Source organism: Diabrotica undecimpunctata, chromosome 6 (genome assembly GCF_040954645.1).
Source record: "Diabrotica undecimpunctata isolate CICGRU chromosome 6, icDiaUnde3, whole genome shotgun sequence".
Classification (NCBI taxonomy): domain Eukaryota; kingdom Metazoa; phylum Arthropoda; class Insecta; order Coleoptera; family Chrysomelidae; genus Diabrotica; species Diabrotica undecimpunctata.
Genome location: NC_092808.1, coordinates 52,124,304 through 52,143,699, shown reverse-complemented (window position 1 = coordinate 52,143,699; position 19,396 = coordinate 52,124,304).

Genomic DNA, 19,396 nt, shown 5'->3' with positions numbered 1-19,396 from the left:
TAAGAAGAAACATTGGAAACTTGAGTGAACCCACACAAGACGCAGTTGCTAAATGGGAAGAAATAAAAAGAGCTGTTGAAATGACAAACAAGACACTTCTGTTACAGGAGCGCGTAAAGAAGAAAGAATGGATGACGGATGAAATCCTTGATATGATGGAAGAAAGAAGACAATACAAATGCAAAAATCAAGTGAAGTATCAAGAAACAAGTCACAATATAAAAACAAAGATAAAGGAAGCGAAGGAACGCTGGCTGAAGGAGAAATGCGATGAAATCGAAGAGTACGACAGAAGATATGACTACCACAACATGCACAAAAAGATCAAAGAATTAACAACTAAAAAGAAAACCAATAATCCCCACCCGACACTAATAGACGCAGACAGTAACCTTATATCAGACGACTTGAAGCTCATTGACACATGGAAAGATTACGTAGAACGACTTTTTAACGATAAACGCAGAGCGACAGTGGACCAAGATGACGACATGACTGGACCCGAAATACTAAGGTCTGAAGTGGAAAAAGCCATTTCATCCCTAAAAAACGACAAAACACCAGGTCCCGACAACATACAGGGCGAGATCATAAAACTCCTATGCGAAACGGATGACCACTTCCTCGATTTTCTGACAGGCCTTTTTAACACCTTTTACGACAAAGGGGAGATTCCGGAGGAATGGCTTCGATCAACCTTTGTAGCCATACCTAAAACACCAAGTGCAAAACACTGTGATCAACACCGCTTAATAAGCTTGATAAATCACATTACCAAAGTTTTCACCAAAATCATACACAATAGAATATATAACAAATGCGAAGCAAATATATCGGAGTCACAGTTCGGATTCCGAAGCGCATTGGGCACAAGAGAGGCGATCTTCAGTCTGCAAGTTTTAATTCAAAGATGCAGAGACATGCATAAGGACGTCCACTTGTGCTTCATCGACTTCTCCAAGGCGTTTGACAAGGTCAAACATGATAAACTCATGGAAATGCTCAGGAAGATGCATATTGATGGCAAGGATCTGCGCATAATAACCAGTCTCTATTGGAACCAAAGTGCTGAGATAAAGATGGGCAACTTACACAGTGGGAAGGTAGATATTAAAAAGGGTGTACGACAGGGATGCGGCCTCTCGCCGCTCCTGTTCAATACATACTCTGAACAAATCTTCAGAGAAGCACTGGGAGAAGTTTCGGAGGGTATCAAAGTAAACGGAGAGGTAATCAATAATATTAGATATGCTAACGACACAGTTATTATCGCAAATGACTGCAACGAGCTTCAAAGACTCATGCAAAGCATACACACAGCAAGTCAAGAATATGGTTTAGAACTCAATACAACCAAAACTAAATGCATGCTCATCAGCAGAACACAACAACCTCCGATGCAATTGACATTAAACAACCGAAAAATAGAACAAGTGGAGACATACACATACCTTGGAACCACAGTCAACACAAAATGGGACCAGTCAACAGAAATAAAATCACGAATTGAAAAAGCGCGAAACGCGTTCAACAATATGAAAAAGTGGTTCACAAGCAAAATCTCAATGGAACTAAAATTAAGACTGGTCAAGTGTTATGTCTTTCCGGTCTTGTTCTATGGAGCAGAGGCATGGACCACAACGGAAGCCACCCTGAAGAAACTAGAATCCTTTGAGCTGTGGATATATCGCCCTTCGGATATCCTGGACAGACCACATCACTAACGTGGAAGTAATGCAGAGAATAGGCAAAAGCAAAGAAATAATCTTCACCGTAAAGAAACGGAAGCTTGAGTACTTCGGACATGTCATGAGGCATACTAAGTACCGTCTGCTACAGTTAATAGTCCAAGGAAGAATCGACAGTAGGAGGGGACCGGGAAGAAGGCGACACTCATGGATGCATAACCTGCGACAATGGTTCGGACTAACATCGACCGAACTGTTCAGAGGTGCCGTAAACAAAGTCAAAATAGCCTTGTTAATAGCCAACGTCCGAAACGGATAGGGCAAAGGAAGAAGAAGAAATTAGTTGCCGACCAATTTCAGCAATTTATTGGGAATGTGCAAAAGCTTTTTCTTGAAATTTCTAACGAATACAATATTATTAAAAAAAAAAGACAGTTAAGATTTGATTTCACGTACAGTGCGTCTGTGTATCCGCTTATACGTATTTCGCCCTAATAGGGCTCTTCAGAGACGGATATTCACAGTCGCTCTGAACGTAAAAATAAATCTTTTCTATCTTAGGAAGCAACTCTAACATGGCTTAATATAGACGCAAATAGTGACATCTGATATTAAAATCCATAAACTAATTTTTGAAACCAAATTCAGATTTTTGCTTTAATCTGTGCCTTCTAAGAATTGCAAGGCAAAACAGACGTTGATAAAGATGTTACTAGAGACATGGGGAATCTAAAAATTGCATTCCACAACATATCTCCTCAACTAAGCAAAAGTCCTTAACGAATTGGTGTCTAGTACTCGTACAGAGTATATCGGAATAATACTACAATATCAATGGTTGAAAAGGGAGTTGACCAGATATTTTGAAATCTGCAATTTTAACCATGAATTATTTCTGCTTCTGGTGAGGGCTCATAATCTAAGGAGCAGATATTGTTTTGTACTGAATCAACGAATGTAAATACCTGTTAATGTCGAGTAATGGTTTTGTGGACGTCTGTCTAAATTTATTAAATAGACGTTGGGAAGTCTAAAAATTTCTAAAAAGTACTTAAATTAAAAGTACTTTCTAAAAAACTAAATTTAATATGAATTAGGTGTGATTCTACATCTACTGTACTGTACTCTACATCTATCTACATGGTTGAGGTTAGTTTAGGCACAAAGTTTTATCATATTTGTGTCTCGTGTTATTGATTCGAGTGTAGTATTATTCGCGTAAAGTAATATAAGGATTGGTTTGTCTAAGATAAAGCAAATCACTATTGTATACCGTGTAAAGTGTATGTAAAATACTGAAGATTTATGGAACTCCTTACGTGAAAGTAAATGTTCCTTCACCTAAACTTTGACGCTCCTATCTGGTAGATTGAGTGTATGTATCACTTTGATAAAGCATATGAATAAGGCTACGTTTAGCAGCTTTTTCGGACTGTAGAAAGCTAGACTTGCTAATAAACTGATTTTTGAATGATAAAAATACGTAAAGATAGAATATTTTGTAGTTTCGATTTTGTTTTGTGTAATGTATTTGTCAAGTTCAGTCAATGCAGTTGTGATGAAGGGACCTTCTTTTTTGAGCTGAATTTTAAGCTGAGAATAATGTTGTTTTCAGTGGTAAATTCTATAAATTATATCTAAGAATCTTCTCGAAGATTTTATATTTAAAAGGAATAACGGTCTGTACAATTCAAGAAACTTATCCCAGTTTCAGACGCATGAAAGTGACTGATAACTTTTGAAGGATTTAAAAAGTAGTAGTATTTTTAAGAGAGACGTTACCCATATTTGTCCGCTTAGGGTGATTTCTGGTTCAAGTTATTTTACCTTGAAATTTTGTGTATATCTATTGGAAATGTTAATATCTGATGTGTTGGTTGTGCTACCTGGCCAGACATGGTGCCTTCATGGATATGGTATAATATAAAATTGTAAAGCAAAAGCATTGTATGCTTTAAAAATATTTGGTACATATTTTTTTTTTCTGAAAGGGGTCCTTTTGCTGAACACTGATGCATCTTCCATTGCACTTAAAAATGACGACGGGAAGTTTGTATTCTGCTCCTGTATAGTTACAATAATGACGTAATATTCTACTTAGTTATTTTTATTGCCCGCAACACCAATAACTTAAATCCTATATATCCAATCGCTAGCCACATTGATGGCCTTGTCTCTCTCACATTTATGCATGTTAGTAGGTGTGATAACTCTGAACTGCACCACAATCGCTGGTATCTGCCTGCTGTTATCTTCATCTTTTCAGGTTACTAGCACAACCTGAGATGCCAGATCTTCATCTGTTTAGTGCTTTTCATATTGGGTAAGGTATTTTCTATCCGCCAGCCATTTTCTCCAAAGGGGAAAAGTTTTGGTAGTAGTTGACGCTTGCCATAGGTTATTTCGTCGCCTTTCTGGTGCCTCGAGGACGGATCATTGTTTTTTCAGAAAGCTTTTTGTAGATGTTAGTCGGCTTGGCTGAGTTTGGTTGTCATAGATGGGGTGTCTTTGATCCGCCTCTTTCTTCTTTTGTTCTACCTCTGACGTGACCTCTCTTCTGATGGATGGTAGAGCGGTTTAACGTATGGGGTACCTATATATTTTCGATGGGTATCGGTCTCAGGTAACCCGATGTTAAAAGAACTGTTTAATTGAGGATTACGTCGAGGTTCTTCATCAATCAGCCAATCGCGTCCCCTGCTGGACATAGGCCTCCCTCAGTTCTTTCCAGTGTTCTCTACACTGGGCCGCTTGTAGCCAGTTTCCCGCTACACGTTTTATATCATCGGTCCATCTAGTCGGTGGTCGCCTTCGGCTTCTTTTATAGTCTCTATTTATTCCATAATACGTCTTGTCCACCGTCCATCTTGTATTCTGACTAAGTGCCCTGCCCATTTCCACTTAAGCGTCGTGGTTCTTTCGATGACGTCTTAAACTCCTGATTTTTGCCTGATTTGTTGGTTTGTTATGACATGTGGTTTTGAAGGCTCACGTTAAGCATTACACGTTCCATGACTCGTTGTGTAATTCTGAGTTTATTTGCAGATTTTTGCGTGAGTGTTAAAGTCTCTGGTCCATAGGTTTGTACAGGCCACTATTGGTTAAACACCTTTCGCTTGAGACACATGGGAATTGAACTTTTTAGAATATGGCTTAATTTGCCAAATGCTGCCCATGTCAGGCCTCTGTATTTCATGTGTTTGATGGTCTCTGCCTATTTTGATCTCATTTCCCAGATATTTGTAAGTGTCTGTTTGTTGTATGGTATTATTGTCTATAGTTATATTTCCACTTATTACGAGATTTGTCATAAGTTAAGTTTTCTCAAAGTTTATCTTTAATCCTGCTCTTTCAGGCAGACTTTTAAGCGAATGCATCATAGAACTAGAGCTACCGTGAATAATTTTAGTGAAACATTGTCTCCTTGTCTAACTCCTCGACCTAAGCTGAATTTTTCTGTGTCTTCGTGTAGTGGTATACTTGATGTAGCGTTCTCGTAGATGTTTTGGATTAATGTCGTGTACCTGTAATCTATTCGGCATTGATTTAGGGCTTCCAGTACTGTTTCAAACTGTACAAAATCAAAAGCCTTCTCGTAATCGACAAATACAAGAACCAGTGGTATCTTGTACTCGGTGCACTTTTCTATTAAGATCTTTGTGGTATGCAAATGGTCATTTGTGCCATATCCTGGCCTGAAGCCTGTCTGTTCCTTGGGCTGATAGAAATCAAGTTTAGGTGTTAGTCTCTTTGATTAGATTTTTATAAAGAGTTTGTACATATGTGTCAAGAGGCTGATGGGTCTATAATTTTCTAATTTAGTAATATCGCCTTTTTTATGTAACTAAACTATCACTGCATTGTTCCAGTCTTTTGGAATCGTGCCCGCATGTAAGCATTTATTACACAGTTCGCTTACTGATTTTAATAGAATTTCTCCTCCTGCTTTTATTGCCTCAATAACGAGTCCATCATCACCAGGCGATCGATGGTTCTTCATTTCCTTTAAAGCTTGAAAGTCTTTACTCGTGTCTTGTGGTCTTTGGCTGGTATAGAGGTCTTTATAAAACTCTCTGGTTATTTTCCAAATGTTTTGTTTATCTGTTGTTGCCTTTCCGTCTTTATCTCTTAGCTTGTATATTCCTTTTTTACTTTGTGTGAGTTTTCTTTTCATTATCTTTAAACCTTTGTTCTCTTCTACTGTTTGAGTAATTACATTAGTATTATATCTTCTTACATCTTTTCTAATTTCCGCTGAAATTCTATTATTTAGTTTTCTATATTCTTCTTTGTTTCCCTTTTCATTCTCACTTAGGTTTCGTCGTATTTCCATGAGAGCTTTTGTATCTTTGCTTATCTTTTCACTTTTGGTTTCATTTTTCTTGCAAAATTTGAGTTGTGCGTTTCTAACCGAGTCTGTTATTAATTTGTTGTGATCGTCGATACTTAGAGGTCAGGGATTATTACTCTGTAAATATTTTTTATGTATGCTTCTTGCTGATTTGGTGAATTCCAAACTATGCGTTTGCAACTCTTTATCATCTTTGCTCTTTCTTTTTGTAGGTGTATCATTACTCCAGTTCTTACTGGCTCGACGTTCTTAGCGTGAGAAAAATTTGACCACACCGGTGCTTCAAATTTTGTAACGGCAAAAGATAATGCTAAAGTAGAGGTACCATGAGTGTGTGGTTGTACTTCCCACTTTAAATTAGTTTGCGTATGATGTTATTTCTCGCGCTTATGTAAAACTTATGTTAAAATATTTTGTTTAGATGTTTATAAATTGATCGCTAATGTATATGTTGTATAGAGTTGGTGCGCGGACACCTTCCTATAAAAGATCTCTTTTTTTTGTCCCTGCCTATCGACTGTTCTTGGATTGCTGTGTTACGCAGAAGTGTCTGTTATGGAAAAGGCATTGTAAGTCGCAATTAACCTTGTGAGTCGGAAATCCTTTTTGATTTCGTTGAGTTTTATCAGCAGCCGTGTGATAGGCGACCCGGGTCAGTATCATTTTTTCGAACGACTTGAAAAGGGGATACAAAAGAGAGACAGGTCTAAAACTCTGTATATTCGCCGGATCTTTCCTAGTTTTAAGAATGTCAGCACTCTAGCTTTACTTCTAATTTTGGGAATTTGATAATCTGCAGATGCAGCTATTGATCACTACAAGCCACTCTGCGGTTATTGATTCAAAGTTCTTGATTTGTTCTATTCGTATTTTGTACAGATTTCGTATTTTTCTTTGAGTCTGATTGACTTAAAGGAAGCATTTAACAAAGTAAGATTCAAAGATGTAATATATCCTCTGTATAATAGAGAAGTCCCCTTAAATATTATAAAAACTATGGAAAACATCTACCAAAACAACAAAATAAATGTCAAAATTGATAGACAACTTCCAGAACCTATAAAAATAGGCAGAGGAATTAGACTTACTAAGTCTTATGCTCTTTCATTTTATCATGGATGAAATCATCGAAAGCGTTAACCAAGAAAGATCACTCAGAATGGAAAACAAAGAAGTAAAAATACTCTGTTACACAGACAAGGCAATATTGATAGCCCAAAATAAAGATAGTCTGCAAAGACTGGTACATAGATTTGACATAAGAGCTAAAGAATTTAATATGACAATATCATCTCAGAAAACTAAAACAATAGTAATCAGCAAAGAACCCACCAGATGTAAAATAGAAATTGACTGCGTCAGTATTAAACAATATGTGGAAATACAATATATTGGAATTACACTGTCCTGCTATAGAGACTTAGTCAAAGAAGTGAGAGATCAAGTACAAAAAGCAAATAGACTAGCAGGATGTATTAATAATACTCTATGGCGAAACAGACTCATTAACACTGAGATGAACTCAAGAATTTATAAAGCCAGTGTAAGACTAACGCCAACCAACCACAGCCACGATACAAAGGCTACTGAAAAAGGCAGAGATGAGAGTATTGAGAAGAACTATAGAAAATATGCTGAGAGATCGAAAGAGAAGTAAAGACATTAGAAGAAAATGTAATGTACAGTGTATAAACGAATGGATATTTAAAGAAAAAAAGAATGTAATAACCACATAAGCAGAATCGGGAAGACGCGTGTCGTCAAAATAGCAAGAGATAAATCACCAATCAGCAGAAGAAATATCGGACGACCGAGCAAAAGGTGGAGTGACAACCTTCTATAGAGGTAATAATCCGCCAACGAAAAAGCAGAATTGCTTATAAGATGGAAGAAAAAGAAGAAGAAGTATGTCGTACAGGTTAGCCACTTTATTATATTTAATTTGGTGAATCGTGTTTTCCTTCTTTTCCAGACAAAAGGAGGTACCTAGAATATCCATTTTTTCGTCGATATTTTGTTAGATGCTCACTTGGTTCTTCCTTGATCTTGATCTACTGTTCGTCAGGAGACGGTGAGCTAAATGATCGATTGTGACTTCTGTTACAACCTTGCACCACCTGCTCGTTCTGTTGCCGAAAATCGCATGTAACACGTCCTCCCCAGCCCGTATTGTTGCTTCTGAAAAAGGATAATATTCATATAGCTTTTCATATATTTTAAGTAGCATTGAGCCCACTATGTATTTAGTTTGGCAACCTCTATATATGTATAAAAATATTATACAGATAATTACATCAAAAAAATAGACAAAGCCTTACATAAAGCTATTGCAGGAGAATAGACCGGAGTGCTTCTCACAAGGCCCTATGACAACAATAACAGAGGAAGCCGAAATCACAGAGGAAGATATAACTAAAGCACTAAAAAAAGCCAAAAACAACAAAGCACCAGGAACATAAAAGGGAACATAAAAATGAAACGGCTAAAATATGGTGCCGCAAGGATCGTGTCATTCATACGAGTGTTGTTTAATAAAATTTAAGCAGGAAAGGAAATTCCAGAGGAGTGGAATCTGTCAAATATGTCTTTTGTTTTTTAAAAAGAAAACAAAAGATCACCAAATAACTATAGACGGATCAGTGTCATGTTTTCAATTCAATAGCAAGAATCTTTTCCACAGTATTAAAAGAAAAATTAGAACAACAGATGGACCACTATGGCGAAGAATGAGCCGGATTCCGAACAGGCAGATCGTGTCTAGATAATATATTCATCATGATATAGGTGATAGAAAAGAACAAACAGAAAAATATTGAAACGGATATGACCTTTAAAGACTTGAAGAAATCATATACTAGCGTGCCCAGTAAACAACTGTGGGAAGAAAAATGCACGTTAGAGAGAAATAACGCAAAGACTATATAAAAAAAACAGAGCAAATTAAGTTAGGCAACGCAATAACAAAAACACTCAGCGCAACCAAAGGTCTCAAACAAGGATGTGGTCTATCACCTACACTTTTTAACACATATATAGATCAGGCTTTAAAGAGATGGTATAGAATATAGGAAATGCGGAACAATGGGCATACTAGTACAGGAGAATATATTACATTCACTACTTTTTGCAGATGGCCAAGTCATTTTTGCACAAGACAGAGAGGATATGGAACACATGATAAGGAAATTAAAGGAAGAATATCAGCTATCGGGACTCAAGATAAATATGTGTAAGACCGAACACTTATATATTGGATCCAAGGTTGCAGATTTAAAATTAAGTTTAGAAGAAGAGACTTTTACGAATTGTAAGTCTACCCAAAAAAAAAACAAAAAAAGCATATTTCAGAGCATAGTGATGAATATTACCCTATATGGATCGGCAGTATGAACAATGACAACATCAATACAAAATAAAATAAGAACAGTTGGACTGGACTTTATGAGAAGATGCCTACAAATTACCAGACCGGTATAAATAAGAACAGAGAAAATCTGAAACAGAATGGAAGTAGAATGCTCAATTACAAAAAACTTGCAAAACAGAGCCCTGCAGTGGTACGGGCATGTACAAAGAATGCCAGAGTGGGTACAGGTGGCCGAAAAGAATATTAAACTGTAACCCGCCGGGAAGAAGACAGAGAGGAAGATCTGCTACAAGTAAAAAACATCAGATCTGTAAAACATACATACTAAATGCTATGATAGAAAGAGACCTCAGAGAAAATGACTAAAAAAATAGATTGCTGTGGAAGACGAAAATGGCGAACTCATAATACAAATATAGAAGAAAAAAAATTAAATAAAAGTCATTAGACTAATAATAACATACGTGGTAGAAACTTGACCCGACAGAGAGACAAGAGAAAGAAAGAACAGAAGGAATGAAAAAACAGCAGATATAAAGACTGTTAAAAAAATTGATGGTAAAACACTATGGCACACTGTCAGTAGTACAGATATACGACATAGATGCAAGAAATAGAAGAGTAGAATGGAACGACCATATAAGCCAAATGACAATACCAAAGTAATAAAGACGGCGAGAGACGGTTTCCCAATAGAAAGACGATAAGTGAGAAACTCGCCAATACGACAGAACTTACTGGAGGCACATTTAAACACACACAAAGTCATTGTTCATAAAAAGAAGAAGAAGGAAAAGAAATATAAGAATAGAAGAATATAGGAAATTTAATACCAAATCTAATGTTTGATATCCAATAAATTATTTTAGAACGAATTGCTTGTAATCCTTAGCTAAGCACTCGAATTTTATTAGACGTTATTCGGATAAGAAATTATTTATGTATTTCAAATTACACCATTTCTAAATCAGTTATCAAGAGGGTTTTTCGTCAATTTATAGTTGTTTGTTTAGAAAATATTAATTACCTACCTTACTTTAAGCTAATATATAATAAAGGTATAAAGAAATAACCGCAGTTATAATCATGAAAATCCATATTTATGAAGAGGCACAGATTCCAACATAAATTTAAAATTAAAACGTAGTGTGACATATTTATAGATTGTTTGTTGGTCCCATATCACTTACATACCATATAATTTGAATTTGAAACTACGCAATCTGAATTGGACCAATACTCCTTTAATTTTACGTTTCTGACTGACAAGTATAAGAACCAATATTAAAATGTTTTCTCATCTTCCCCATAAGTCAACGACTCTGTATAAATATATTTGAACAGATATACCTACAGGAAAATATAATTTCAATTATTGATGGCTTTTATTTGGGACTGAAGAAAAATATTAAAAAACGAAATAATTGATTCGAAAAAATGAATTTCTGATACAAAGCTTATTAGACCGCATTCAATGCACTAAATAAATAGAAATCAATTAAGTTGACTTGAAAACGAAGCTTAATAAAAAGTATTTTCAATTTGCTTTGCTTAATAAATTTCGCCAACGAGAGACAGACGGTTTTTGTAAAAATATAAAAATATAAGTATTATACCATTGAAATACCTTTGAAAATTATGGCATTTATATATTATTATGATTTTGAAATATATTTGAAAATTAAGTAAAATTTCTATTTTAATGAATTTCAAAAAAATTAAGACAAACAAAAAAATATTAAACTGTATAATTAAGATATCTGGACAATTTTAATTACAGACGTCAACTTACTGTTTAGATTTTTATGGACGATTCTGAAACTACTTTCTTGTGGCATGTTTCAATTACATAAATATTATGTTCTCATGGGATTAAGCCACAATTATTGGTTGTGATTAAGTTACAATTATTGGTTGTGCTTATGATAAAAATCATAATCACGTGAATAATTATTTTTAGTCAACTAATATTTGACTTTTCAATTTTCACTCCGGAAATCATTCTCAAAACAGGTTTTTTTGTACAAATTATGTAAAAATATGTATAACCAAATATTTTGTTATTGGTTATGGTATGGCATTTTAAAGTTGACATGCTTCACCTAGATCTTATAGGCTAACAGCCCATAGTGGCTACAACACATTTTGTAGGTAGTGTTTTTATCCTAGGAATATCAATTTTGACTGTTTTTTGTATGTCCCGTGTCATATAATAAATTATATATAGTTATTTTGGTCCCTACGAGTAGTACCTGAGGAATACGATCAAAGGTCAACTAATTTACTAAAAATAACCTATTGTATTCGTCATATCAAAGTGATGCATTTGACGAAAAACTACAGATTAGTTGTAAGTTAATAAGGCTGCCGGTCCCCACGTATTACTAATATTAAATAACTGAAATAAACTAACTGTAAAAAGCTATAAAACACATGGTCAATTACAAAAGGAAATTACCACAGGAAACGAAAAAATTGAGAAACTGGAGAGAGGAAGAAAAAAAAGTAACTTAACTTGCCATTACATTTTACCTTTATTATTTATTCATAATAAAATTTTCTATTTGTTTTAACCGTTTTAACGTTTGGCATTTCTTTCCTCAGGTAGCTGTAGTTTCATCCGTGAATATTGTTAGTTGTTGCCCTGAAAACCATCAGGGTCTTCTAACTCTATTGCCACAAATTGGTTGCATTGCTCCTGTAGTGATCTTTTAAATACGTATTTAAGGTTGCCTTTCATGGATATTTTCTTTTTGGTTTTCATGTTTTACGTGCCATTACATTTTACCACTACTATTAACTCGCATTAACTGTATAATATATATATATATATATATATATATATATATATATATATTAGGAATTAGAGATTGTTTTATAATATCGTTTCAGTCTTTCCAAATTCCAAATGAACAACACTAAGTTTATGAAATACCTTTTACAGACTGCCCCCGATCCTATATATGCCAAACAAATCGTAGAATTCAAAATAGGATTTATGAACATTCCATTTCTGTTCCTAATTTCGATTTAATTTCAGCTCTAGGTAAACACCATCTTCATACAGGTCACAAAATTGATTTTGAAAACTCCAGAATCATAGCCCCATCCGCTTCTATAAACCAAGAATTATCCGAGAAACCAAAGAAATTGAAAAAAGGCCAAATTGTCTTAATAAAAGAGATGACGGCATACGGTCTTCGACATGGAGACCTCTCATAAAGAAAATACCATCCGCTCCACCTACCAAATAAAATCCTACTGTCAGAAATATTCGCGCCAACCTCCGCGCAATCCCCGCGCCAATCCCCATGCTACCCCCACGCCAACATCCACCCAAACCACGTCACCATTGACGGTATAAATGAACCATCCTCTGTTTTCAGTAGCAGTAATGCATTGGTTAGTGATCAGTGTAGTCATGTCTGGGGGCTCAGGAGACTGAGACCTCGAAAGGCTCGAAGAAGGCATCAAAGAGGATGCGAAAAGCTCGGCGCAATGATAATCGCAACCCGGAAGACTGTTGAGTTTAATATTAATTCTGGTAAATAATAAGAAAATTGGTTCAGCATCATGCATCCCGAGTATAACATTTCACATCCAATCCTCCACCTTTGATAAAGTCTGCCAGGTGGTGTCTGTGAAGTACAAAAGCTCTAAAAATATATTCAAAACCATCTCAAAATTATATTAGTATTAAACGTAATACCTACACGACACTCACGACAGTAACCATAAAAACCAATTCAGAACGTGCCTGCACAAACCAAAATAAATTTCAAAAGAGTAAAACATTTTTGTAAAAGTAAAAGTTTTAAAAAATATTTTTGTCAGATGAAAACAAGCAACTAGAAAGTTCTTCAGGATTTAATGTTGAGATGCTACCAATACTTAATCAAGTTATAATTACGAAGATGGACTTTTTGTGAGAAAAAAATTAGCTAATATTGTTGTTTCCTACAAACATTGCATACCAGTTTTCTATTATTTTTTTATTATAAATATATACGTTCTATAGAAACTGTTTTAGGCCGTTTTTTTTTTTTGTAAAAGAAGGAATAAAACAAACGAAAGATCAAAGTTGGTTCATCAATAACTAATTCACAAACAGACTGAAAAAAGGAAAATATTCCATTTGAAATTGAACATTATAGTAGTCTGACACTCGTCCAATTATCCGTATAATTTTCACACAATACCATGTAAATTACAAAGAATTTTGCATATTCATGAAAATCTTAATGAAGTAATTTAGTACGGTCGCTTAGATGATATTTTCTACACAATGAGAAAGCAGTTGCAGTGAATCGTTTTAGTAGTGGTATTATAATATATAGTAATACTACAACAAGAGTCTTGTCATGAACGCTACTACTTAGTTAAGATTTATGATTGATACTTTGTCTAGCAGTAATAGAAAGAAAACTTAATAATGTGCAGGTGCAATACCTTGTTAGATAAATTGAAGATGACTTATTTATATGTAAAAAACTTACAAAACTTAGACAATGCATAGCAAAACAATACCTCAAAATATTTTAACCTTAAATCTCAAAAAGTAATGTCAAATGTACAAAGGATAGGTAATATTGAATAGGTCTTTCGAACACTCAACACGTCTCGAAAGCAAGTTTACTCATCAGTGCTAATTTGTAAAAAAGCTGATATAGACAAAAAGCTGGTAAATTTTAGTTTTACATTGATTTGAAAACAGATACCTATTAAGCAAATACTTTAATCGTAGCATATCGATTTACAAATAAGTCTACCGCATATCAGCGGCAGTTAGCGGTTTATAGGGTCATACGAATTATTACATCGCTCTAATATCTACAAAAATAGAGGTAATAATTAACTCCGAAGATAGATATCTTATTCTACAATAAATATTCTTTATAAAAAAATACTTCGCAAAGCTACTCCTTTACACTGCCAGTTCCTGTCGAAAGAACAAGCCAGTATCTTTAGTGTCGTATAAAACCACCTTTACAAAATATTCTCATTTAGTTAGGTAATATAGTTCAACATGAACATATTATCTTCTCGAGTTGTTTACCCAAAAGTGTTTATGTGCCTTTTAAATAAGTTAATAAACAACTTCTTCTTTAAGTTCCATCTTCTATCGAAAATTGGAAATCATCATGGCTATGCGGACTCTGTTGACTAACGCTCTAAAAATATCTGCGTTACTGCATTCAAACCATTCCCTTAAGTTCTTAAGCCAGGATACTCTTCGTCTTCCCACATTTAGCATTCCTCGGATTTTGCCATGCATAATAAGTTGTAATAATGCGTATTTTTGCCCTCTCATCACATGTCCTAAGTACTCAAGTTTTCGTCTTTTGATAGTAAATATTATTTCCGCCTCATTTCCTTCTAGTTACTTCCACGTTTGACATACAATAAACAACTATATACTCGTAATCAAACGTAAGCACAACAATTCCTCACAATATGTTAAGCCAAGAATTTCAAAACTTTAGCCCACATCTTGTTTCTCACATAAATTTCTTTGAGCTTTAGATGCCAAGTATATATACAATCAAATAACCTGACCATTACAGTCAGTATTAGTAACCCATGAAGGTACTACATACAAAATATTTATATATCAATATGAAACAAATTGGTTGCGTTAAAAACCTTGTCATCTGATTATCAACCTGATTAATAAACTTCGAAATCAAAAGCTCAAAATCCAGTTAACCAAAATACGATTTATACGATTTAAAAATCCCCACTCAATTCAAATCACAAAACAATACCCCACTTGTTTCTACTAAGTCACAATCTTTATCATAACCATGCTCACCCATTTTTAGGCGATCATTCTCAACACTTAAATCTAAAGTCGCCAGGTGGCCCAAAACAGGACAAGACAATCACAACAAAAAGCAAAATTGAGTAAACATGTGGATAGAACAGATTGGGAAGTTGAAGAATAAATATGAAGAAAAGCAATATAATGAGCCATAAAGTCAGAAGTGTAAAAAAATGTAAAATGATGAGTCTTATATTAGCAAGTATATTTTCAAATAGTGGAAAATTTAATTTGAAAATAACTGATATTCAGAAGAGAGCTAACAAAATCTACTATCTGCTTATAAAACAATATACGTAAAAAAAATACCTGAAGTAACTTGCTAGTACTTAATACGATTAATATACTAATAGTTACATAACGCAGGTGAAAACTGGGCATTTTAAATGAAATGTAAAAAGTAAAATTAAAATGAAAGTATTGAGGAAAATAACATTTTATTTATTTAGCGTATGGACTTTCACAGTACGATAAATATACAAATACAATAATATATACATATATATTAAATATATTATTTAAACACTAAAGACAGAATGAATGACACTAAATATTAATGTCCAATTTACATAGCCATTCAATTGCTTCTGGGGAACATTCCGCAAAGTCCTGGAGGTTTCCACGGTAGGCACGATTCAAGCAGTCTGAAACACAATGGTTTATGGTCTGTCTAGATTGTCCGCAATCGCACTGTGGACTTTCTGCACGACCCCACCTGAACAGCGAATCAGCACATTTACCATATCCGGTACGTATACGATTAAGCCTTGCCCAAGTGGACCGGGGCAGATTTGATCCGATGAAACCCTGAGTTGGGGTGGATATCTTAATATAGTCCGATTCTACTGTTGGCATCCATCTTGTTGTCCACTGCCTATGTATATCATAGGAATTACCAATTTTTCGGGCAGATCGTATTGGAGGATTTCTAGATCTCAGTCGCTGGTGCTCTTTTGAGATGTCTGGGATATCTTGATGTATTGGTAATTGTACGTTGGCTACAATTTTCTGGTACTCTCTCACTAATGCTGCTGTACGGCGTAGATCTGGTGGAGCAATATTGCTCAGAGTAGGCAGCCTGTTGTCTTTGCCAGGCTTCTGGATTGCGATAATTTTTGTTCTTTTGAATTCTGGGGGTAGCACAGCTGTATTCACAATGTCGCTAAAGAATTTTTTGAGCCACTGTCGTGTTTTTGTACCAGTGTGGACTATAAACTCAGGATACATTCCATCGAAGCCTGCTGCTTTTCCTGTTTTAGTTTGGTTAAGCGCTTCGTTTATTTCATCCAATGAGAAGGCACGTGAGTATTCTGATGTTGCGGGAGTATTTGCTTTAAGTTGTTTAAGAGCTCTTTTTACGATAGATGTATGAGTTTTCTCAGATGGAGCTCGGGAGTTCTCAATTATTCTATTGGCTATTTTATTTGGCTCAATTGTTGATTTGTTTAAGTGTTGCGCTCTGCTTGCTTCGCCCAGTTTGCGGATCAGTCCCCATGCCTTTCGACTGGAACATGAGAAATCAATATGTTCTACGGTAGACTTCCATTTATTAATTCTTGTTGAGTCCAGTGACTTCAGTAAGTTGTCACCAATTTCGGGATCTTCTGATTTCAAAAATTCGTCATATAGTTTTTGGCTTTCTTCCGTTCAGCCTGGGATGTACTCCTTTCGGAAACCTCGGGGGATATGTTTTTTGGCGATAGAGATATCCATTCCTAAAAAACGGTGATAATTGTTGGCCTTTGGGTCAATGAAGCGAATGCAGGTGTCCAGCTCTTTGGTGAATTCGGGCCAATTTCCTTTGTTAAAATTCCAACGGGGTCTCGGCGTGGATTCAACGATAGGAATTTGTATGCCTAGTTCAATTATGACAGGTCGATGTTGGCTGTGAGGGAAACTGGGAAGTACAGTTCGAGAGCTTGGGAGTGGTTGCATCTGTGAGTTAGTGGAAACCCAGCATAGATCAGGGTTGTAGCCTTTGCGCCATCTTCTAGAAAAGAAGGTAGTTTTATCTTTTAGACTATGGATAAGGTGAATATTATTTTCTTCGGCCCACTCCAGTAATTTCTCCCCATTTTCATTATTGTTTTCATGTCCCCATTTCAAGTCCCCAATGTAAACTGCAGGTTGGTTGTCTACAGCTTTTATTACATCTCCTGGCCATTTAGTTAATGGTGGTTTGTAGATGTTTTTTATGATTACGCCATTCACTTCTGTAGAGACTATGGACACATTATTTTCGCAGCTGCAGTCCGTCATCTTAGCATTTTGTATACTGTTATGCACGTAAGTTGCAGTGCCATAAACATTGCTGTAAGTGGCTCCAATGATGCTATATCCCGGAATTTTACCCCTCTTAAGAAGCTCGGTTTCCGATGGTGCGTGAGTTCTTGAATGGTTATGACGTCAACGTTATTTTCGATTAGTAGTTTTGAAAGAAATTCGGATTTTGATCTACTAATTCCTTCTATGTTTATTTGACATATACGGAGGGTAGGCCCGATACGTCTCGTCAAATGGTGTTGATAAACACTTTTGTAGTTTTCCATATTTCTATATGGAGATTCCTGTTCTTATTTTTCTTTATCGTACTGGTTGCCAGGAGAGCTCAGCGGCTAGTTTGGCGTCCAAAAATTGATAGACCATTTAGCGTTACCCAGGGTGCACCACGTGGAAAATAACATACAACAATAGAAAAGTCAGAATCACTAATGATCAAATAAAAAGCCAACTAAGAAAAATAAATAGAAAACAATTGGAATGGTTTCGGTAAGTACGATGAAACATGGTTAATTTATTAGATGGTAGTCTATCTGGATCCATATTATTCTACTTTGAAGTCCACTTAAAATCAGGTATTTGCTATAACAATATCGATTTCTTGGCAGAATTGGATCAGATCTATTTCATTTTTTAAATTCTTGGATTTCCTGTTTATGTTTTTTTGGAGGATAGATAAAGCAACTAAAACAGATCCATCGTAGTAACTAATTTAAAAACGTTTGATATAATACCAATCGTTATCAGAAAATTAAAATTAATTAATTCATTATTTGCATAAAACAATTTAAAATATTGTTGTTTCTAATGTGTTTGATATAAAACTCGGATACACATTTATGTAAATCGCCCGTACTACGAAAACGTTCAAATCGTCGACTCTTGGTTAGTTAGCAGGTTAATTTCCCTCGCGATCCATCACAGCAACACCAGCATCAGCACGGCCCGATACCCTCTTCTTAAATTTAATGAAGCACGTATTCCATTCTAATTATAACCCGCAGATATCACTTCTAACTCGATTTGACAGATCACTGGAACTCGCTAGCGAGTTCACACTCATATGTCACCGGATCGTATTTCCTGTTGTTTTGCATAAACATAACGAGTTTAGCTAATCATTAGAACCAATCTAATTCGGGAAAGTATGATTATTATTTGGTATCGTCGAATAATTCACGATGAATTTTTTATTTTCACTGAAATATGTATATATAATCCACCAATGATCAAGAGATAAATGTACACTTTATGTTTTATGTTATTATCCCAATTATTAAAATGCCTATAGTAGAGAGGGATGATACATAGATAGAACCATAGTTTGTTAAATGCCATGGTTAATTACTGTTTCGTTAATCATGGAAGGAAATTACGGCTTACAGATATGACCAAAGATGGAAACTATTTTATAAACGAAAATTCTCGTCTTCTTCAGTTTGCTACTCATTTGAGTTGCCACGGTCGTTCGGATAAAACAAGTGACTGTTTTGTGAAATCGTTGAATCTAACTTTACTTAGAAAAAAGCCATTAAATTTATTCAACACATATTATATTAATCATTATTCCGCTAATAATCTTTAGTTAAACAAAGGTAATGATCATTGGAATCATAGCTACCTAATATCTAACAATGACTATAGTAAACGATGTCAAAATTGCAAATAATGTATTTATTTTATATTTATATTGTCGATACCTTAGAACACAATTGTGCTATGTCCACTTTTTTTTTAAATGTTGGTGACACTAATTTATAATAGAATGATACAATATATTTTAACTGCAAAACTGATCGATGTCCAAAAATAATCTAAAGTTAATTTAATAGCGTTAAAAATCTGAGTGGACCAAAAATATTGAAAAGTGAGGTGACAAAAGCTATAGA